Below are 25,270 nucleotides of genomic sequence, written 5' to 3' on the forward strand. Positions count from 1 at the left end.
TCTTGCAAGCCCTGGGATATGGTGATATCTACCACTGAATACTGAGGTTCTTTTGCTCCTCTAAAACTATGCTGCTGGCCAAGGCCTAATATTATCTGCATGCTAGCTCTCTTTTACATGCGGTCCATATGTGGCCCTCAAGAAACACTTAGACATCCTTTGCTCCTGTAAGTAATGAGGAGGAAAGTTGATCCTAAGTAAGTGGCAAAATCTGTTTACCCTTGCCTTTGGAGCAGCTGCCCGGCCCATCTCTGCCATTTAGATTCACAGCTGAGAGCCTGGAACAAATCTAATATACTTTCTTAATCTTAGGAGACAGATATATTTTCTGAGAGACTCATCAAAGCTTCTCCCTGTCTTGATTTGAAAGGGAGAGGGAGCACCCCACCCAGCTCCTCTGAGGAAGGTTCTAGTCAGCATCTAGTCCCTCAGTCCTCTCATGCTTTTGTGCCCAAGTTGAGTGAGGCGGGGTGGTTCAAGATTCATAGAACTGGTTTTTGGTTATATTCCCTTTGAAATTCTTCAGCACGATCTGACTTACTTTGGTATCTGAAGAACAGGATAGTGGAATAGTTAAAAGCACAGACTCTGGAGTTAGATTCTCCAGCTTCAAATTCTAACTTACTTAACCTTGCTAGCTTGGTTTCTTCTTCTATAAAATGTTCTTACCTGACTGGTATTAATACTGCCTACTTATTAGGTTCATTGTGATGATTAAATAATTTAATAATATGGGACACTGAAAAAAGTGGCCCAGAAGTCAAGACAAGAAGAATCTTATTTTTACATCCTGTTAACATTCTCATTATCCCTGGAAATGTCAATCAAAAACTAGAATATCAAACACATAACAGAAGTTAGCTCTACAGAAGGTAGGAGGGTGAATACAAGGATACTCCAACTTTGACCTAAGATCCAATTAGTCAGGAAACCTGGTCCAAGGTCTAACACTGCCACTGAGTAACTAGTATAATCCACAGTAAATCCTTTAGTAACGTGTATGTTTGGTTTTCTCGTTTATACGTAAGAACCAAAGTTTTTCTCATTCCAGGACATGAGACTTCTTTGTCAAGGGCAATTTATTCATTCAACTAATACTTATTAAACATATACTATGCGCCAGGTACTCTAGGCACTGAGGATACAGCAGTGAACAAAAACTGAAAAAAAAAAATCTCTGCTATCGTGGAGGTTATATACTAGTGGCAAGATCCGAACAACTAACAAAATACGTATTATATCTTATAGTTGTCCCACTGACCTTAGAACCACATGAGGACTTGAGATGAGAGGAGGGGGAATAGACTGTATGTCCTCACCTCCTTGTTGTGACTGAAGTAATATCATGTTTAAGGGAGAATAAAAGGAGTTCTGATCATCTCTAGGTAGATGGTGATGCTGAGGCTGTGAGTAGCATTTGGAAAAGGGAAGGAGACTTCTGCCAGGAGCATGCAGAGACTGGGCTCCCCATCTTTGCTGGACAGTGGTGATGTTGAGGCCAGCAAGGGGTGGTCTTACTTAGAGCACACAGATCTTCTGGTCTCCCTCTTGAATCCTGATAGAGTCTAGAGGCTGAGGAGGGACAGCCTCACCTATAGTTCCTCATCCCCGTGTTCCTTTATGATTCTTAGTGCAAAAAACCTCTAAGATTGTCTGTTGTATCCTGCAGATGGGGGCATAAAGGAAGAGGAAAAAGAATCATTGGTTTCACAGGATTATATGTGTCTTGGAATTCATTCTAACCAGAATGAAACACTGTTTCTGTGACCTATAAAAGAAGAACCTAGGAACACAGGAGTCACTTTTAAAATCTTATATCTATCAGAATGTCTAAACGTAAAAAAAAAAAAAAGACTGACAACATCAACTGCGGGTGAGAATGTAGACCAAACTCAGCCCTCATACATTATTGGTGAGAATAGAAAATGGCACAATCACGTTGCAAAGATGTCTGGCAGTAAGTATAAAATTAAGCATATACCTACCCTGTGGTCCAGAATTTACTCAAGAGAAATGAAAACATATGCTCGCACACACACAAAAATATACAAGAACGTTTACAGCAACTTTTTCATAATAGCTCAAAACTAGAAACAGCCCAAATGCTCACCAATAGGAAGATAAATAAATAAACTGTGGCTTATTCATACAGTGGAATACTGCTCAGCAATAAAAATAAATAAGCAATATGAAGGAATCTCAAACACATACTGCTGAGTGAAAGAAATCGTACACAAAAGAGTCCATGGTTTGTGATCTATATGAAGTTCTAGAACAGGAAAAACTAATCTATGGAGGAAAAAAAGAATAATGACTGTTTCTGAGGTGGTAGGAGCAAGGATTGATGAGGAGAATGAAGGACCTTTCTGGGGTTATGGTCATCTTCTGTATCTTGATAGGAATTTGGGATTGTGCAAGAGTATGTACTGTGAATGGTACCCAAGCTTACTGAATGGTACATTGAAGGTTTTTGCATCTCATTGTATGTAAATTTTACCTCAAAAGAAAAAAATAATTCTGTAAAATTTTAGTAAATGCTATGCCCGCTTAAATGTTTGGGGAACATACTGAGGTCTGAACTTATTTGGAAAAGCATAAAAAAATAAGATAAGTGAATAGATGGATAGTGGGATGGTTAGATAATTATGTGATCAAGCAAGTATAGTAAAAGTTAATCATAGAATCTAGGTGGTGGGTACATGTTTATTTACTATAAAATTCTTTACTTTTCTGTAAGCTTGGTAATTTTCAAAATAAAGTTTCAGGAAAAAAAGTCTAGTTTGAGGTAGAAATATGATATTTTATTATCATGGCTCACATATTGTAAAAATTCAAAAGAACTATGAGTATCACATAGCTTTATTATGTACTTTTATTGAGATAATAGAGATGATAAAAGATGCATTCATTTACTCAATTATTATTTAATGAGCAACTCATTGTTAGCCTCTAATAAAAACAGGCACAATAGTCTGTTCCTGCTTTTATATTGTAATGGAGGAAGAAAAGATATTTATTTTATAAGTTTTCTGCTAACAAATAATATATCACATTGGTAACAATAATTTTAAACAAAATAATTCTCCTTTAAAATTCCAAACACTGCTTGGATATTTTACTCTACTCTATTTGAAATATTTTCATTAAAGAATAATGAATTCCTATGAAGACAAGTTCTAGAAATAGGTTTTATGGTACTTCCCATATTGAACCAATAGTTAGTAAATCATCTCCAATTAATAGTCTTCACATCTTTCATGTAAAGTATAGTTATAAGATATTAGGTTCTGAAATTAATTAATCCAAAATAAAACCCAGTTGAACAAGTAATCATTAAGAAGCATAATTTAGGAAATTTTTTAAAAATCAAAAAAAATTTTTTTTTGGAAACATGAGCCAACAGCATCACAAGATTTGTCCTTAACACCTACATAATGTAAATTATATCTGGCATGTCTCCTCACTAAAGCCACAATGCCCAGAAATAACTAAAGTAAATAGCTTTAAGCAATTTAATTTATAATCTCATCTAGTAAGTGTATATGCAGCTGTCAAAAAACATTAGCTTTCTAGTTACTGACTTTAAATACAAATCCTATTATCTCTGTTAATGAAAATGCTAAAAGCCAGTTTTGGACCAGTAGGAACTTAAGTTCAGTCCTCAGTCTTCTAGTCTTTCTCTCTATTCTTTTCTTCTGTGAATTTACCCATGTGACATTTTCCCTAAACTCCAGTCTTATTTCTCCTATACAATACTGAATATTTTTTCTTTAAGCATTTCCAAAACTGAACTTTTCATCTTCCTCCCCAAAGTCATGCAACTTCCTGCTTTAATCATAGCTGTACTATTTTCTCATCATCCAGATGCTAAATCTACTCCATTCTGCTCTTAATCTAGTGTAATAAGTTGCTGAATTTTGTTAGTTTTTTCCTCAAAAATGTTCTCATCCTTCTTTTTTTCTCTTTATTCTCATTGCCACTGGCCTAGTTCATTGATCTCATACTGAACTACTGCAATAACTTTTAAAAGTAGAATTTATTGTTGCTCCTTTTCCAATTGTTAAGAAATCAGAAAATAGAAAATTTTTAAACATTGAGAATGTAATGCATGTAATTTTGGTGCTGCTGTGAGCTAGTAAAAGCAGCTGTTCACATCTTATTGTAAATTCTTCTAATTGCTTCTCACTTTTCTTTGAACATGATTCATAATTGCATTGTATTACTTTCTCACAAATACACCAAAATTTATGCATTTAATCCCCACATTTGAATATTTGTTTCATTATTAATTTCTCCTTATTATAGATAACACTGATATGGACATCTGCATATATACATGTTTATGTGAATCTCTGACTATTTCCTAAAGATAAATGCCAAGAGGTGGAAATAGTGAGTTAAATAGCATGAATTACCAAAACTTTAAAAATAACCTTGCCAAATATCCTTCCAAACCTACTTTCAGCAATGTATGTATATCTGTTTTGTCACCCTTCAAAAAACTTAGCATTATCATTAAAAAAATTATCAATTTTATAGCTTGAAATAGTATCTTGTTTTAATTCTCAGCCATTTGAATACTGATAATCATTTTTTTTATGTTTACTGGCTGTTTATAATTCTCCTTGTGAATTACTAATTCATGCCTTTACTCCATTTTCTTTTTTCTCTTTTTTTTAGTTGAAGTATAGTTAATTTACAATAATATTTAGTCCATTTTCTTTTTAGAGGCTTTGTCTTTTGCCTACTTATTTCACAATAGTTTTACAATCAGTACATTTGTCTTCAGCATCTCAAAATTATAAATATCTTGTGCTTTAATTCAAAAGAAATATAGCTAGTATACCATTTGCTTATCCAAATGTTGAATGGCTCTCCATTCCCTACAGAATCAAGACTTTAATGTTCAAGAATTCTAATTTCTTTGTCTGCCTAAGCCTATCAATAAGTATCGCCAATGATGTGTCCAACTCCAATGTTCACTGTTACCAGGCGTGTACAGATACCCTTGCCTAATGGCCCGGCCCTCTCTTCTCCACCTAAACCCTAAGTATCCTTCTGAATCATATCCTGCGTAAACCTTAATCAGTTACTCCAGCTCACATGAATCTTTCCTTTTCTAGTTTACTCTTCCATTATTCTACTTATGTGCTCCTGCCAGAAATCTGGGGCCCTTAGCTCATACTTTCCTCTCCTTCATCTCACATATTCAACCCATAGGGACTCTTAATTCTACTTCGTAAATGCAATTTAAATTCCCTTATTTATCTCTACTAACACTGTCACTATTCCAACCACGTCTTCATTCTGTACTACATAGACTATGGATAGCCCCCTCTGCTGCCTAAAATTCATTCTCTCTTAGTAGTCATAATGACATTTTAAAAGGCAAATTTGATCACAGTACTTACTCCCCTGTTTAAAGCTCTGTCAATAGACTTTTACTGCACTTAGGCTAGAATCCAAAATCTTTTATGTGGCCGACAACATCCTGCGAAATCTGGCCACTCTTCATCATCATCTTTCACTCCTCCCCTCACCCTCGCCCCCATCCTTATTCTCCTCAAATGCCCTAAACTTCTTAGTCAGTACTTTCCCCTATCCTTCTTCCTCTGATTTACTCTCTTCTCTGCACCCACAACTTACTCCTCCTGCAGTTACCAACTTACATGTAACTTTCTCACGGTACACTTCTCAACTCTCTAGACTAGGCTTCTTTATTGCTGAGGCTCACAACATATGGCACTTATCATAGCCTAATTCTTGCACTTATTTATTAAATATTTGTTCCCTTTCGCAAGGATAAGGACCATGTCTATATGTTCCAGCATTGTATCCCAAGCGTCAAGCAGAATGCCTTGCAAAAACAAGAGACTCAGTACTGTTTTGTGGCCTAGAAAAAACATGAAAGCCTGCTTTATCCTATGCATAGAGTATTTACTTGTTGTTCTCCAAATTGTTCTCGTGGTTAATTTTTTTCCCCTAAACATATTTTATCTTTTTTCAAGTCAAGTCATGCTCTATGCTTCTCTATGATATTCGTATAGCAAAGAACAGTTCTGCAAAACAGCAGACATTAAATATACACCAGTTGAGATAAATGTGCAGCTGAATAGTTACAACACTGACCTTTTGAAAAGAAATTGAGGAACAGATGGTCAAAACAAAATTTGGTATTGAGAGAAAACAGAAGAGGGGGATAAAACATCACTACTGAGGGTTGATTAATAATCAAATTATTAAATTGAGGATGTTTTTAGCTCTCCAGTTGTTCTATGCTTATTTTGCTCTTCACTGACACGAGGAAATCTGTTAATACAGAAAAATTAAATTTTCTTGAATGCAATTCAAACAAGAGGTTGAATTCATTTGAAAAATTGCCTTTTTCTTATACATAATAATAAGTATTAGAAGCTGTTTTTTATTATCCCATCAACTGATCCTTTTAAGGATCAATTCAATCAAGTAAAGAGGCATTAAGGAGAGAATGATAAGGTCAAAGAAATAATAACACGGTATTGCATGTTTGAAAGTTGCTAAGAGAGTAAATCTTGAAAGTTCTCTTGAGAAAAAGAAATTGGTAACTCTGTGTGGTGATGGATGGTAACTAGACTTATTGTGGTGATCATTTCACAGTGTATATGAATATTGAATCATTATGTTGTATAACTAAACAAATATAATGCTATATGTCAATTATACCTCAATTAAAAAATGAAATTTAAAAACATAAATATAGTTAAGTCTGAATTATTTAGTGGCAACTTAACCCAGTTAGGACACAGGGCAGATCCAGTACCTTCTTATTGCCATGATTAAGCACAGGCAGCAGCCAGTGAATGTTGATGGACAACACTCCACAACCCAGACTGGAGAGTAAAACCTAGCTTTGAGATTCAAGTGGAGATGTGGCTAATGAGAGACATCCCAAGATGTGGAGCCCAGAGCATAAGCTTCATCTAGAGCAGAAATGCCAGGGGCTAGCCTCCTCTCCTCAGATCCTGACTGGGGCCTACTTCAGCATCAGTTAACCACAGCCAAATTATTCAATGTCTCTGAGGGTGTGCTTTTCCCAGGGTCTGTTGTGTCTCAGATCGGAATTCATCCTTTCTTCTTTCCCTCCACATCTATGCATGAGCAAAAGTTGTCTTTTTTTTAATATATAGATACAGTGCAAATTCTTCTTTTGAAACAGTGTAGTCATATGTACCCCTGGTCCTAGGTGCTGAGTTCCTAGGTGGGTTTCAAAATGCAAATTTGAGTTCAGGGCCAAGGGAACCAATTTGCTCTTCAGGATTGAAAAAGAATCACACATTCTAGGAGGGAACTTTAGGGATAAGAGATAAAGGCCAAGCTAGGACTCCGGAGGGAAGAGAGTGCAGCTACAGGGAGCGGCATGGAAAATTGCCACCTGTTCCAACAATGACTCCTTCTCCCAAATCTCCAGTTGAGTGCACTGAAGCCCATAAAATATGTAGTCCAAGTGGACTGTTTGTGCAAACTATTGAAGGGGCTAAGACTCATGTCTAAGTTAACCTGAGAAGGGAAGGCAAAAGAGACAGGGTCCCTGGTAGAAGCAAGACTCTCTAAAGAGTGATTCCAGAAGAATAGAGTGTTGTAAGATCTTTGAACTTCCACAGTTTACACTAAGCTTAGGTGGCTGCACAGGGACCATGTATCTAAAGCTAACATCCCCAACTAAAATCTATGTTTCATCTCCTCTGAGAGAAAGCAAGAGCATTTCTTAAGGAAAATAGTGAAATTGTAGGTGAATTAGTTAAAATAACAAAGGGGCTATGTAAGAGGAGCAAAATAGAATCATCTAAATTATTTTTAAGGGAAAATTTTCTATAAAGTAAGTCAGTGCTTCATTGAAAAATTATGCAAATTACAGAAATATGAACTATAATCCTATTTCTTCAAAGTTGTTTCACAATCTTGTTCAATCTATCTTATTTATAAATGTGACTGATAATATTTGCAGCATGTGACAGGGCAGGATGATCTCCTAAGACCATTATATCTCTCAGAAATATGATTCTCTGAATAACTGAATTGAATATTTAAATATATAATTTGTTCCCATTATTTGCAATTCAGTTAGCTAAAACAAGCACATACAGATTAGTAAAATGAATGTCACTAAATAGTTCAATTTTCCTAGTTTTAGTTAAGGACTCATGGAAAATGATACATGGGTAGGCAAGGTAAAATAAAAACATGGACTCTAAGAGAGTTCTAAACAATATTATTATTCCCCATTAATCGATAATTGAGAAAATTATTCTATCTTTATTTTACATGCCTTTATTTGTTACATTTTGAGATATATCCTTCAACTATATATAAAAACAAATATATGTGAACATTTATCTGTTAGATAATATTTCAAATTATGCTATTAGGCAATACTTTAATTTCAAAACTTAAGTGATGTGTTAATTTGTGGCTTTTGTTTGTTTTTTCATTTTGATCTGATTCCATTTTTTTCCGAATGGATAGTACCTCTGTTAAAGTCCTAAAACAATAAACCAGCACCTAACAACAACATACATGTATGTGAAAATGTATCATTTAAAAATATATTTACAAGTGAATGTTCCAAACCCCTGTGTTATTGTTTTTTGTTGTTTTACATATGAGGAAACTGAGACTCAGAGAGGTTAAATAAACTCCAATATCATATTAGATTTGCAGTCAGTGGGAAAGGAGAAATTCAAATATGGATTTCTGATTTAAATCCATTTTTTTTGACTTCACAAAAAAAATGGAGAACACAGACATAATACAGAAAGAGATAAATCGTACTCTAAAGCCAAAATCATTTTTTGTGTCCCCAAATATTTAGAGGTTTCAGATGATTCTGTTTTTTAGTAATATTATTAATTCATATCTGCAATAGTGATGTAAAAATTGGGTAATATCTCAGTGAGTTAGATTAGGCAATGTGCTTCATTCTCTCTCTTTAATTAGCTGAATAATTGCTTCAGCTTTTCAATTCTCTTTGTCCATAGAGGCTTAACTTGAGACTCAACTTTGCATGAAAATTACATTCAAATTTTTCCAAGATAATCTGTTCAATTTTGTTCACCTAAATGATTGACAGCTGTTCAGAAAGAACAAAATCCAGACAAAGTCAAGCAAAAACTCTGATCCTTGAAAGAACAGTTTTTCACTCTGTCAAAAAAACCCCACAGATTTATAATTTAATAATATTTATATCATTTTATATATGTATGTATTTATATAATAAATGTCATCTACTTATGTATATTTATATTTTTGCATATATATTTCTGGCTCTCCAGTAGTAAGTATTTTTAAAAGAATGTGGGATCACTAAGTCTGAAACATTTTATTCAAAGTAAAATCAGGAGAAAGACAGCATGCACAATACAATGGTCTATGCAGAGATATAGAAACTAGACATTCAAATGTAGTATAAACTTGACCATATCGTTTTTTACACATGATCTTGTATATTGCATATTTTATATGTTTCTTATTGTCTTTGAAATGAGGTTTAGCCTAGTCACAAAGGTAATTAATTGCTTTCATAATAACATAAAGTGGAAATCATTTTATTTAACTGGATTCAGCCTAGTATTTTAAAGGTCGTGTGATCACATGGCATTTAAAATCTTAACACTTAGAGGCAACTGCCCTTGAATGGTTTAAGCTGTTTCAAACCATCATGTGTTTGTGTGTGTGTAACATGTGACGTACAATAGCCAGTTTTTTCCATCTGTAGTGTTACCCTTAGCAACAGAAGACATGTGACAGTGCTTATGTGACTCTGCTGGCCTGCAACAGTGTGTAGAAGGATTTAAGCAAAATGAAACAGACAGAAATATTGATCCAGGCAACTGGAGTTTTCAAGTGTTTTGCAATGATTATGCAGATTGTTAAGGGAAGAAAAGAAAGAAGCAAAGAAAAGCAGAGAAAACTGGAGTGAGAGGTTATGGTAACACAAAGGGGTATGTTTTCCAGAGGTTGTTATGAAGTTGAATTTTAAAATATACATATGTGATCATTCTATTCCTTTGTCTCTGTCATATATGTTTATATTTAGTAAATAAGGTAAACCCTTTTCTGCTGTGTGATATGAAAAAGGGTAATTCTATAATCAAAAACATCTGCTGTATGATATGAAAAAGGGTGATTCTATAATCACAAACACCTTCCTCTCTTACCATCACAATTACGAATAAGAATGAGAATTTTTTTAATATCACTATGCTCATTTAAAGATAGCTTGTGAAATACATTTTCAGAGGAGATTCTTTTTCTGGAGTCTACAAGACAGTTTAAATTGAATAGAATTATAAGATCACATATATGGAATAACATGATATAATCATGTCTACTATAATCCATAAGATTTTTTTACACACAATCTTTTTATTTGAATTTGGGAAACTTAATAAAACTAGGAGAGTGAAGATCCTGTAGTACCCATTATAAAGTAACCCAATTTACTCACTCTATTAAGAACTCTGGCTATACATATATCTTCAATCAGAAAAAAAAAATGCAGATGTGACAGCATAAGGACCAGTGTTAGAAGTGTATCATGTAGACAAATATTCTTCTGGGTCATGTAATGCTTCCATGTAAATTGCAATGCATTTAATAGTCTATAGTGAAAAGTATGATATTGTGAAGAGAACTATGGCGAAGAGAACAAATCTCGAAAGGCAAAACATCGTCACTTTTACCATTTTATGTTTACTATAGTGAAGAAGAGAAGAAATACATGAATTTTACACTACCAAATAGTTCAATTGATTAGAGAACCAATGAATACTGAGTACTTGTGATATATAAGTTCCTTTATATGACTTAATTGCAAAAGCAGTATAAAGTACATGGTGTTATACTCATTTTACAGATGAGAAGCTTGAAGCTTTAGTAGCTTAAGGGAATCTCCCAAGGCTATTACTTAGGAATTAAGTGTATTTTTGCACCCAAGACTTATACCACACCCTTGCTTGCCACTAAGCCACTTAGAAGAAAGTCTGTGTGCATGTACAACGCATATCATAAGTCTTGTACAATTGCAAAAAGTGAGCAATACCTTTTAATTCTGAACTTCTGAAAAGTCAAACCAATAAAATAAATACATGATCAGTTATAATTCTGTAATTTTTTTAATAGATAATTCTTCTGTACCTCCTCTGTGTCAGACACTGTACTAGGCAGTAGAAATACAATGGAGGGAAAACAGACATAGTTTTTGCCTTATATATTAGTTGGGGTTCTCCAGAGTAACAGAACCAATAATATATATATATATTCAAACGCTAATCTCTCTGTATACACATATGAATAAATGAGCTTTATTAAAACTGTAGGGTTTCAGAACAGACCTCTCTAAAATACGCTACTTTGGCACTTGGATTATTTTGAGCTAAAGGAAATGGAGACCCTATAGGCTCAAGAGAAATTACCGTCCTTCCCTAACTACTAGAAGAATTTAAACTGGGGCATTTTCCCAGGAAAAGAGTTTTACCAGAGATAAATTTTATCTAAGTGGCCCCATCTATATGGCAGGGCAAACATCTAGTTACCAAATATCTGCTCTTCTTCTTCTTGTCCTGTGAATGACCCTCCTGTCTTTGGAACCCCCAGGCTCCTATCCCATTCCTTAGCTCAGGGTGACATATACAGTTCATTTTACCTTCTACCTTTGAATCTCCTCATGTTTGTGGTGTCTCTGATTCTCTCATGTATGTGGAGTTCTTGCACATATGAAGTAAAATTTGATTTTTTCTACTATTATTCTGTCTCATGTCAATTTAATTCTTAGACCAGCCAGAAGAACCTAGAAGGGTAAAGGAAAATTTTCTTGTTCCTGACATAAGGAATTGGCTCATGTAATTATGGAAGCTAAAATGTTCCGTGATCTGCCATCTGCAAGCAGGAGACCCAGAAAGGCCAGTAGTATGGATGCCAGTTCTAATCTGAAAACCTGAGGACCAGGAGCATTGAGGGCAGAAGACTTAGGTCTCAGACAGAGCACATACACCCTTCCTCTGCCTTTTTGTTCTACTGGAGGATGCTCCCCTACACTGGGGGTGAAGGGTGGGAATTTACTTTGTTCAGTTCACCAGTTCAAATGCTAATCTCTTCCAGAAACGCTCTCACAGACACACCCAGAAATAATGTTTAACCAGATATCTGTAACCAGTGGCCCAATAAAGCTGACGAATTAAATTAACCGTCACACCTTATGTGTTCTTGCCTTGCCTCTGTAATCATGACTTCATAGAATTACAGTGCCCTGCTTTCTTAGTCCTCAATGAAATGGCAAAATAAAACATTAATCAAGTGTTACGTTTATTTTCTGCATCCCCAATAAGAGTATCATGGCTATAATTTATCCCCTAGAACAGTGACCTACTTCACAATTATGTTTCAATGAATGAGTAAAGTCACCACACCTAAATATATTATTTATTTATTTACTCTAGTTGCTGTGTATGGGCTCTCTTGTTGTGGCACGTGGCCTCTAGAGACCAGGCTCAGTAGTTGTGGCACACGGCTTAGTTGCCCCATGGCATGTGGGATCTTAGTTCCTCAACTAGGGATTGAACCCGCATCTCCTGCATTGGGAGGCGGATTCTTAACCACTGGACCACCAGGGAAGTCCCTATAATTTATGTATTTAGTTTATAATCTATATAAACTATGGAAGGAGGTATTTGGTTTTATAAAGTAGGAGGGAAAGGTGGATCATCAGATAGCCTTAGGAATGAGAGAGACTGGAAATAGCACTTGAGAAAGTTTGGCTACAAATGGGAAGAACGATGAGGTAAGACAGTAGGTAGAAGATAAAGTAGAAAAAAGGCAAGAGTTTTAATATTTTTAACTTTTGTTGAGGAGGAAGAAATTTTCCTCTACCCTTCTAAGTTCTCTGGCTGGTCTAAGAATTAGATTGACATGAGACAGATTGACAGGAAAAAAAAAATCACACAAAAGTGAAACGGAGTTCTAAGCATGACCCTGGGAACCTTCCCGGGTACAAAAGACCCTTCTTGTTCCCTGTTTCTTGTTTGTAGGAAAAAGACTTTAGTTTCCTAGACCTTCCCCAAGTTCCAAAGAGCAGCACAAGCAATTACTAGTTAGGGAAGTGAGGGAATGCAGAAACAAAGGAAAAGCAGTTAAGCAAGAAAAGCAATGGCAATAGTTCTGCATAAAACAGAGTCCTAGTTCCTCCTCAAAGGATATACATAACAATCTGACACGTAGCTTTGAGTGGTTCTGCAGGAACTAAGACCCCCTCACCCAGGTGGAGGATGGTTGGAACCAGAAGGCTGATGATTAAGATTCCCAAAACATCACCCTGTTACCTCACCACCAACCAATCAGAAGAAAGTCATGCACCCTGCAGCCCTCACTCCAAATGTTGCCTTTAAAAACCCTGAAAGCCATCAGAAAGTTTAGGTCTTTTGAGCATGAGCTATCTGTTCTCCTTTCTTGGTGCCTGCAATAAATACTGTACTTTCCTTTACAAAAACCCAGTGTCAGTAAATTGGCCTTGCTGCGCAGTGAGTGAATGGACTCAAGTTCCCTTTGGTAACAAAAATTTAATTACATGGATATACATGGGAGAGACCCAGGACAACTGAGCAGCTCACCAAAGTAGCAGAAATCCTCACTTTAAATACCATCTTCAGCTAATGAAAAAAGGGGATTTGGAGGGTAGTGGTTAGGGACTTCAAAGGGGAGGAAAGCAATTCACATGAAAATGGAAAAACACTTGTATGATAAACAAGTGTTTGCTGGACCACACAGAAACAATGGGACATAGAAAGAAATTTTAACAAGCAGATATTGCTAGGTTCCTCTCTGTCCATTTAGTTCATACTATAGTTATCTTTGGTGATAGTTTACTTTCTGGAATAGGTCCTTTTTTACTTTCTGTAAATAGGTCCTATTTACAACTTTCTGGAATAGGTCCTCTATTTACAATCTTCTAGGCAGTTAGGAGGAAGATTAAAGTTTCTTCCTGACTCTTTTGGACCTTGATTGCTTTTAGCTCGAAATAATCTGCATGCCGGATACATTTTGGAGTGGCAAATTTTGTTCCCTTACACTTTGTTTTGTTTTTTATTGAGATAGAAGAAACTTGAATAGACCTAGGTGTTGGTGAGAAGTGTGGCAGACTGCTAATTGGCCCCTAAAGTTTCTTCTCTTTTCCCACAGAAATAGAGTTTTAGCTGAGCACATAGCCACTCAGTTGGAGACTACACTTCTCAACTTCCCTTGTAGCTAAGGGAAGTTAGACTGACTATGACTGACTAAGCTGTAACCAGTGGTATGTGAATGGAAATGATCTTTGCAACTTCTGTAAGCCTCAAAGTGGAATTCTGTGCCCTCCTCTTCTTCCAAAAGGCTGGAATATGGAAGTTTTGGTGACTTAATTCAACCTCATGGAAGAGCAACAAGATGAAGGGAAATTGGTTCTGTGAAGGAATTAGAAACATCTGCAGCTCGTCTCCAGACAAAATAGGTAAGAGAGAAATAGCATTTATCTCATTATGCCTTTTTATTTTGATGCCTTTTTTATTTTATTTTTATGCCTTTTTATTTTATTTTATTTCCTAATGGCTTACCCTATACTTAACTAATATAGGGAGGATCCAGTGAGAGGGAGAAGTTAGAAGTACCATAGTAAAATGAAATAGGTAAGATTCATTAGAAGCTGTAAGAATTAAGAATTTAGAATTAAGAATGACACTGTATATTACATATGAGTATGAGTACACACGTGAGTATATAATAATATATAAAATCAACCAAAAAAAAGTAATGCAGGAGGTTGCGAGCGTAAAGATCTTTAAGAGTAAAGATCTGGCACAGTATGAGGTGCTTTTGAATCTGCACCTCTGATGGGACTTGAGCCCACAATCTTCCAACTGGAACTGCACAACTTGTCTCAGAATTTAATGAAGCTCAGGTTTTTTATGTCTCCTCGCAGAAGGAATTCAGCAAGAGGCAAAATGATAAGTAAGAAGTAGATATATTAGTATAGGACATTTGTGAAGGATACAGGCTGGCAGGCAAGAGGGCTCTGCCCTGAGAACTAAGTGGGCTACATTTTTTATAATCAAAGGAAAAGTGGGGAGGGAGAGAAGACCACCTTCTTCCTCATCTTCAAGTAGATGTCAGGCTTACATCATTAGCTCCTCCTTCACGTTGGATGGGAAAGTTTTTGACCCTACAAGATCAAACCAGGACTGTTATTCAAATCAGCAGAAGGGTGGTAACATTTACTAAAATATGTTAAATCATCTCAGGTTTCAGTATAATGAGTGTCTTCTACTTTGGAATGTCACCTTTCCCTTATATTCCTGTCCTTGGTATGTGTAGAGGTGCATGTCCTAAGGATCATTATCTTGCTGACCTCCACCAGCAGGATGCAAGCCTCATTTTTTCACTTAATGGCCTGGGGCACATCTCGTTTTTTATTTATGGCTTTATTATTAGGCAAGCCTGCGGCATTTCCTAACTTTCTGATAGCTTTCCTGAGTGATCATTAACTTCTGTGGTCTCCCAAAGTTCCCTAGTGTTCCCTCTCTATCTTTAATCCCCTAGTGGGATTTCTAAAACTACCTGTGTAACTATCCCACTCTATCCTTATCATTTTTACATAATGTTATCTCATTTAATATTGATAACGACCCTAAGAGTAGGTATTACTAAATTAGGTTTTTAGAAGCAGAGAGACAAAAAGGCCTTTTTTTGGTCCATGTCTCACAACTATTAAGTGGCTTTTTTGGGGTCCAAAGATAAAGTGTCTAATTCCTAATTCCTTGCACATTTTATTATAATTGAATTCTTATTTGAATACTAATTCAAATATCTATCTACTTAAATATCTATCTAACTCAAATGTCTAATATACTACCAAGAAGTAGTTTAAAGGAATATATTAATGGAATACTAGCATATAAAGGATTACTTGTGCTATTTCATGCTTGTGATTAAGGGGAATTCTAATTAAATATGACTCTGCCTCAAGTCCAAGTCCTAAATCTAATTGCCTTTGTTTGCTTGACAGGTTGTTCTAGCCAATCAGCCTCTACTTTGCTTTTTTAAAAAAGTCATAATCAGAGGCTCCTCCTTTTACAAATTTCTCCAACTTGCAAACTTTCATAGATTTGAACATACTTTTCAGAACAAAAGTATTTTCACCTCTGCCTGTCCCCAGTAAATAGCACTAACATTTACTAGCACAGTATTGCTATGGCATTATAAGCATATAAAACTTAGATATATATTTACATATAAGCATATAAAATTTAGATGTAGCCTTTCATAATTTACCTTGTTCATAAGAAGAAGAGCTTTTGTACACTTTACAGTTTGTTCTGGTGTTTCTCAAATCTTACTCGACAAAAAGTCCCATGACCCATGGCTGGTTGGATGCAATCCTCAGAGTGTAGAAGAAGCAGAGCTTACTCTGTAACCAGATTGCTTGTTTAAATCCCAGATCTTTTTATTTCCTAAATTCAGGTCATTTTGCAAGTTACTTTGTGGCTCTCTGTGTCAGTTTTCTCATCTGTGGTTAGGGTACCCACCAGAAAAGTTTGTTGTGAAGGTTAAAGGAGATAATTTATGTAATTATAGTTGAAGAATATTCAAGATATAGATTGGTAAAAATATCCTAAACTTTTTGAACCTCTTTCACACAAAGTCATTATTCAATCTAGACGTTTGTTTTTTCCTAAAGAACAAGTATTAACTCACGTTACACAGTTATTAACAAAATTTTCAAATTAGTAAGCACTGTTAAAAACACCTTTGTAAATATGAAATACACTCCTAAAATCCTAGGAACAGATTTTAAAATTTGTAGGAAGTTGAAAGCTCACATATAAAATGATATTTCTATACTAAACTTTTGCACTATAGTTATCTTTGTCATAACTTAAACTTTTAAAATAATAATTCTAAAAACTGTAAATATACATATGCTCATAAACACATACACACAGAGTGTATGTGAAACTGGAATTTTAGTTCTGTTCTCATTTATGTCCATTGATATTACCCATTGCTGTTGTAGATTGAAACGGACAGTGCTTACACGTGCAACTTCATCATTTCACTGCCTCCCAACAAACCTTAACACACCAAATTTGGGGGTTAGTTGTGGCTGATGGTTAGAATAAAGACCGAACTCTGTAATAAGAGACTAGAAACCAGAGTATCTTTAAAAAGTTCTTTATTTCTATTTTAATTGGTAGTCTGTGTCTCTGTTCTAGGGCTGGTATGCCATCTCTACTGTGTTAGAGATGAAAGTACTTTCTATCTGTTGCTCTTCCACTCCAAAAAGATTGCCCTTATCCACAGAGCAAAAGGTAGTTCACCCTTTCATCCACATTTCATTCCTGGAAAGGGGAAATGAGAGAGAGGGAGGGCGTGAACTTTTCAGTTTTATGGGCATTGTGTGGTTGTTGGAAACATCACTTCCATTCATCTTCATCGACCAGAAACTAGTTACATCACCACCTTAGTGTCAAGAGATGTGAGGAAATTTAATCTTAGCTAGGTGGACATGAGTCCAGCTAAGACTTATATATTAGAAGTGGAGAAAGGAATTGGAGGAACCAACGTTGGTCTCTACAACAGTTTGCCAAAGCCCAATCCATGTGAATCCAAAGGTTCTAAATTCACTGACCATCTGTTTGCCAGCTTCTTTACTTCTTCTGAAAACTGTGGGTTCACACACAGAATGATGAATTATGACTCTGAGGAAAAAAATATTTAGAGTTTATTCTTTCACACAGCTTTTAATGCCATATACTGCATTTTCATTGTAAAGGGAAAATAAAGCATAAATAAAGATCAGTTTGTGGGTTCAGTGTGGGAAGTTCCCTGGGTAGGGACAGCAAGATGTTACTGTGGGCTTAAGGAAGAGGAAGTAAGAAATAATTCTCAATATCTTTTCAGTATTGATAACAATCCACAAAAGATGTGTTGTGTATGACATCTTGCTCTCTTTCCTCTACTGAGAGCAACATCAAGTGAAACATAGAAAAAACTAAAATAGATAATAAGATGCGAAAAATATGGACAGATAAAAGTATAGTAGATAACTTGTGATTTTTTTTTTTCTGTTGAGGAGAATGCAAGCCATTTTTTCTTTCTGTTTAAAAAAAAAAAAGACTGTGGTGCTTTTGAAAAGCATGTGACTTTTGAGCTTTTGCACAGCAAAGGAAACTATAAACAAAATAAAAAGACAACCCTCAGAATGGGGGAAAATATTTGCAAAAGAATCAACAGACAAAGGATTAATCTCCAAAATATACAAGCAGCTCATGCAGCTCAATATTAAAAAAAAAAAAAAAAACCAATGAAAACATGGGCAGAAGACCTAAATAGACACCTCTCCAAAGAAGATGGCCAAGAAGTACATGAAAAGCTGCTCAACATCACTAATTATTAGAGAAATGTAAATCAAAACTACAAGAGGTATCACCTCACACCAGTAAGAAAGGGCTTCATCAGAAAATCTACAAACAAATGCTGGAGAGGGTGTGAAGAAAAGGGAACCCTCTTGCACTGTTGGTGGGAATGTAAATGATACAGCCACTATGGATAACAGTAGGGAGGTTCCTTAAAAAACTAAAAATAGAATTACCATATGACCCAGCAGTCTCACTACTGGGCATATACCCAGAGAAACCCATAATTCAAAAAGACACATGCACCCCAATGTTCATTGCAGCACTATTTACAATACCCAGGTCATGGAAGCAACCTAAATGCCATTGACAGATGAATGGATAAAGAAGATGTGGTACATATATACAATGGAATATTACTCAGCCATAAAAAGGAATGAAATTGGTTCACTTATAGAGACGTGAATGGACCTAGAGACTGTCATACAGAGTGAAGTAAGTCAGAAAGAGAGAAACAAATATTGTATATTATCGCATATATGTGGAACCCAGAAAAATGGTACAGATGAACCAGTTTGCAGGGCAGAAATAGAGACACAGATGTAGAGAAAAAATGCATGGACACCAAGGGGGGAAAGTGGTGGGGGTGTGGTTGGATGAACTGGGAGACTGGGATTGACATATATATACTAATATGTATAAAATAGATAAGTAATAACCTGCTATATAAAAATAAATAAAATAAATGTAAAAAAATGAAAAGCGTGTGACTTTTGATTAATAGAATTTATAATCAATCCAGACCCTGAAGCTCTAATATTTGATAGAATAAAACAAAATAAGTTAATCTTTTTAAAGTTTAGTACCTTTTTTTGAAAAAGGTGTCATGTTTGTCTAGGACTTAGATGTTACAAATAATTGTATAGTGGATTTTAATTTTAATTTCTTTTTTTAAATTTTAGTTTCTTAATAAAACTTTGATTAAAAAAACATTTAGTGCCTGACAGCCTCTGCAGTCCATCTAAGCTCTGGCTGCACTATCTAAAGAATAAGCATCTGTGTGGCTGCTCCAAAATGCACCTTTCTCCTGGGTTGTGAAGAAGTAACAGTGCATGCTGTGGAGGCAATGGGCTTCCTCCTCCATGTAAAACATGTGGGCACAGGGAAGAGCAGAACTAGTAATCAAAATAAAAAACACAATCAGTGAGAAAAATAAGAGATTAGATACAGCTCAAGAAGGACTAGTGAGTTGGAATGTCAGATTGAAGAATTATTTCAGAAGGCATCAAGAAACAATAATAGTTTGAAAAATAATTTTAAAAAACTAAAAGACATATAGGATAGAAATAGAAGTGCTTGGGGTTTAGTATGGATAAATTATTTAACTCATAAGCAGGTAAACCAACCACGTCTAAACATATCTCAGAGTACGTTTAACTCATGTGAAATTATAAAGCTGTATTTCCTTATGGAAAAAAAAAAAGGACAGGAAAAGAAGACAATTTCTAAGGTTAGTGATAAGCATAAAGTAAAAATCAAGAGATCAAAGAAACTGGTGCTTTTTTAGCCAGAAAATATGTTTAAAGAATGACATATCAAATGTCACTTCATTTGGACAAGATTCATGACACTGTTTCAGAGAAGGTTTCTTTTCTGGCAAAAGGTAGTCATCACACAAGAGATAGAACTTTAGTGAAATTTAAAATGTGTTTAACTTTCCACGTGAGGCTATGATTAAATTTAAAAGAAATTCAAGAGTTTCTACAAATAATTTCATGAGGCAATAGGATGCTGAAGTCACTTGTACTGCCACTGAAATTCACTGTAAGTTGGTTTGGAAATTATATTTACTTCTGAATAGACAATTGAAGCCATGAAGAGGTGGCCACAGCTGACGTGTTGCCATGGTAGCATTTCCTCCCCAGCTGAGGAAGCTATACAGAAGAAAGGATATAGGTCAGAAAGTGTTTACACTAACAAAACAACTGCATATTAAAATCAAATGCTTTTGTAAACATCATATGCCAAAAGAGAATTGTGGATCCTAGTTTCAGGCTATTAAAAACAGACTGATTCATCTTTGGGATGATGTAGTAAGCTGCGAGCACAGTGAGACAAGGGACATTCAAGGTCAAGAATACTCTATTCCCTGCATATTGGCAGTTGAATTTTAAAAAATGGGGTCATGATAAAACTTTTTCCTATGGGTTTCTTCTGAGTTCCTTGAAATAGAGATATATTCAACTGAAGAATTCTCCCAGAAGGCAATTCATCTCACAATGAATTACCCCAGGGTAAGAAGGATAAACTCTATACTCAATAAATATCTGTGGGTTATTAATTCTGTACCCTTATTAATGGCCAAAATTTCTGAAATGTAATTGAAGTCAGATATAATTAAAGAGGAGAAAATAAGGGTGAGAAATGAAGAAAGAGATTGAGTAAAATTAGTCAATATCCCGGAAGTAGAAAGAGTGAAAGAAATAACAAAAGTAGAAAAGAAGAAAAGATGGAAGAAAAAAAGAAAAGGGAAGGAAGGAGGGAAGAGAGGAAAGACCTCAGGGAGTATCATAGTCTCCCTGAAGAATGATGAAGGTGACATTTGCAAGGCAGTGGCTGAAATGAAAATTTGTAGTTTGCCTTCACCGCATCCATCAGTCCCCAAGCCATCAGACAACCCTAACTTTTCTCATCTGGGGAATTCACACTTTGCATTTTTATTACCTTTGGTTTGGATGGGGTTAACTGGATGCACAGTTCTAAGGATAGTATATGATAGGCTTAAGCTAATAGTATATCTCATTATTCACTGAACAAAGTGATTAATTCAGATAGGCAGATGATCCAATCTGAGTCAGTACTTACATGTTTTCTGGAGTTTCTAAAAAAGAAAAACTCTTCGATCTTCTGCTGTAGTGGCAGTATGAAGATTTGAGGTCTCTGCAGCCATCTTGGGATCACTAGGAAAAAGTTTGAAGCTAGTAGAAGCCATCAGTTGAAGCTGGGGATAGAGAGACCACAGGGAAAGGTGAACCAAGGCATGGATTGAGTGACATTTCAGCCTTGAAGCAAACTGTACTGGAAGGCAGAGCTGCTTGTTTAGGTGTGGACTGTTGTTTAGTTGCAGGGACAATTACATTCTTGATTTTGGCTAAACCAGTTTGAGTTGGGTTTTCCATTTCTTGATATGAGAAAGAATTCTGATAAAATTCCCCTTACTTCCCAAATCCTCCCCCTCTTTTGAGCCAAAGGAAGATAACTGAAGTAACTGAGCACAAAATAATAGTTGTATCCTTGGGTTCAGAATCCATGAAAATCCCTGGAACATCCATTTGTGACTCCCTCTGTGTAAGGCACTAGAAAGGATATGAATATAACAAGACAAAGTCTGTGACATTAAATGCACAGAAATGAGCAGGAGACTAGAATAGGTAACAAATACTTAGCAATGAGGTAGATATTTTATTTTCACCATTTACAAATGAGAAAATTGAGGTACTGAATCTAAGAAGCTTCCTCAAGAGGTGATAGAAGTGATGTAGGATGGAGCTGTGAAATAAGGTACTTTGATTTACACTATGGGCCAAAAAAACAGTAGCAAATATTATATGTTGTCTGTATTAAATTCATATACAATATATACCATCTGTTTATTGTTATATCTATTAGTAATAAAAACCGTGTAACTGTTGTTACCATTAAGAATTTGATTAGCTTTTGTCTCTGTTTCCTAAGAGGGAAACTAAACCCCTTGGGTTTCCTTAGTGATAGGAGCTTTTTGTTACTTATAGTGGGCCATAGTTTATACTACTAAGATGACTCATGGTGGGCCCCTAGTGATCTTACACTAAAAGATAATTTAGGATGATGTAGGCCACTGCAGAAAGATAAATTGTGTGATTAAAGGCTTGGAGCTTTGAGCCACAAGATATCAGCCAAAGTTCTGACCTTCAGGGAGGGGAGGGAGGTTAGAGATTGAGTTCAATCATATGGTCAATGATTTAATCAGTTTTGCCTATGTAATGAAATTGCAGTGAAAATTCTGGGCATGGAAAATCAGTGAAGCTTCTTGGTTGGTGAATACACTGATGTGATGGGAGGGTGAGGTGGCCCCCATTCAGCAGGGAAAGGATGTAGAAGCTCGCTGTTCCATCCCAGAACATGAATTCCCTTCTGCACCTCATTTTGTAATAGGGACAGAGTGCTTTCAAGATATTTTTCTTGCTGTCAAAATCAGCTGAGGTAAGTTGATGGGAAGGAGCTGCTGAGGCTCAAGTGATTATGTGATTCCAGATTCTATACGAAGTGGATCCAGAGTTCAACTTCAGGTTATTTAATTCTTAACTCTGTTTTTTCTGTCATAACATACTGGTCTAAGGATTAACGTGAGCTTTTCCTAAATCCATAAACAGGGAACACGTATTTGCATATTCATTATTTATGATCATTTTTATGGTTCCTGAAAGAGTACTTCCTCACTTCTCCATAATACTCTACAAACAATCTTATTTCCCATGAGAAAGGGAACTTAGAAGAAAACCACTAGCATTGCCAGGTAGTACAGAGTGCTGATTTAATGTCACTGATCATGATTTTATAGTGTTCTGCGCAGGAGTAATATTCAGTATTTTCTCCAGCAAACTTCAGCTACACCAGAGCCAACATAGAGTTGGCTGCTAAGATTAAGGGAGAGATAAGGGTTGTTGTAAAGAAGTTACTTATGAATCATAAATCTAATTAAGTAAAAAAAGAGGGGAAGACAGGTGAAAGGTGTGAATAATGAGGCTGTGGAGGGGGTCAATAGAAAAAAGTACTACAAAGGTAAAAGAACTGTTTTCAGGGGCACTTATGAGGGCAGAGTGGCAGGAACTGAAGGCAGAGGCCAAGATATTTTTCTGGTTTCATTTTAAGTCTTCAGAGTCCAGAAGGCAAAGAAGCTCAACCACCGTAGTTGGTTGGACTTAGAAGACAAGATTTATAGCTCAAACAAGGGTAGACTCAGAGGTAAACACTAAAACTCAGTATATTTTCAAATCCTACAGATTGAAACACAAACTTTTTAATTCTGTGACTGTTTTGTTCACAATTTATTTTGAAGTTATTGGTAGTGTTAGAAAATTTTCATGTGAAAGGCCAGTGGACTCACATGGCACACACCTGATCCATCAGAAGTTCAGTGTCCGTGAGATTGGTTCAAGATGGCAGAATAGAAGGATGTGCTCTCCCTCTTGCAAGAACACTGGAATCACAACTAACTGCTGAACAATCATCAATAGGAAGACAATGGAACTCACCAAAAAAGATATCCCACATCCAAAGACAAAGGAGAAGCCACAGTGAGACGGTAGAGGGGCACAATCATAATAAAATCAAATCCCATAACTGCTGGTTGGGTGACTCACAAACTGGAGAACACATACCACAGAAGTCCACCTAATGGAGTGAAGGTTCTAAGCCTCACGTCAGGCTTCCTAACGTGGGGGTCTGGCAACGGGAGGAGGAATTCCTAGAGAATCAGACTTTGAAGGCTAGCAGGATTTGATTGCAGGACTTCGACAGGACTGGGGGAAACAGAGGCTCCACTCTTGGAGGGCACACACAACATAGTGTGTGCATCGGGACCCAGGGAAAGGAGCAGTAACCCCATAGGAGAATGAACCAGACCTACCTGCTAGTGTTGGAGGGTCTCCTGCAGAGGCAGGGGTTGGCTGTGCTCACTGTGAGGACAAGGACACTGGCAACAGAAGTTCTGGGAAGTACTCCTTGGCGTGAGCCCACCCAGAGTCCACCATTAGCCCCAACAAACATCCCAGCTAGACTCCAGTATTGGGTTGCCTCAGGCCAAACAACCAACAGGGAGGGAACCCAGCCCCAACCATCAGCAGTCAAGCAGATTAAAGTTTTACTGAGCTCTGCCCACCAGAGCAACAGCCAGCTCTAACCACCACCAGTTCCTCCCATCAGGAAACTTGCACAAGCCTCTTAGATAGCCTCATCCACCAGAGGCAGACAGCAGAAGCAAGAACTACAATCCTGCAGCCTGTGGAACAAACACCACATTCACAGAAAGATAGACAGATGAAAAAGCAGAGGGCTATGTACCAGATGAAGGAACAAGATAAAACCCAAGAAAAACAACTAAATGAAGTGGAGATAGGCAACCCTCCAGAAAAAGAATTCAGAATAATGATAGTGAAGATGATCCAGGACCTCAGAAAAAAGAATGGAGGCAAAGATTGAGAAGATGCAAGAAGTGTTTAAGAAAGACCTAGAAGAATTAAAGAACAAACAAACAGAGATGAACGATACAATAACTGAAATGAAAATTACACTAGAAGGAATCAATAGGAGAATAACTGAAGCAGAAGAACGGAAAAGTGACCTGGAAGACAGAATGGTGGAATTCAAGGAAGCAGAACAGAATAAAGAAAAAAGAATGAAAAGAAATGAAGACAGCCTAAGGGACCTCTGGGACAACATTAAACGCAAAAACATTCACATTACAGGGATCCCAGAAGGAGAAGAGAGAGATAAAGGACCCGAAAAAATACTTGAAGTGATTACAGTCAAAAACTTCCCTAACATGGGAAAGGAAATAGCCACCCAAGCCCAGGAACCGTAGCGAGTCCCATATAGGATAAACCCAAGGAGAAACATGCCGAGACACATAGTAATCAAATTGGCAAAAATTAAAGACAAAGAAAAATTATTGAAAGCAGCAAGGGAAAAATGACAAATAACATACAAGGGAACTCCCATAAGGTTAACAGCTGATTTCTCAGCAGAAACTCTACAAGCCAGAAGGGAGTGGCCTGATGTACTTAACCTGATGAAAAGGAAGAACCTACAACCAA

The 25,270-nt window shown here is 36.3% G+C and overlaps 1 protein-coding gene across 1 annotated transcript in view; it reads left to right on the top strand.

The window, feature by feature from the left end:
- LRRIQ1 (leucine rich repeats and IQ motif containing 1) overlaps positions 1-25,270 on the top strand; it is a 271,088-nt gene that overhangs the window by 39,171 nt on the left and 206,647 nt on the right. Inside the window, exon 3 of the mRNA XM_049694936.1 lies at positions 14,398-14,515. The gene's annotated coding sequence lies outside the window, so the exon portion shown is untranslated. The remainder of the gene's footprint in view (positions 1-14,397; positions 14,516-25,270) is intronic.

This window comes from Orcinus orca, chromosome 11 (assembly GCF_937001465.1).
Source record: "Orcinus orca chromosome 11, mOrcOrc1.1, whole genome shotgun sequence".
Lineage (NCBI taxonomy): Eukaryota > Metazoa > Chordata > Mammalia > Artiodactyla > Delphinidae > Orcinus > Orcinus orca.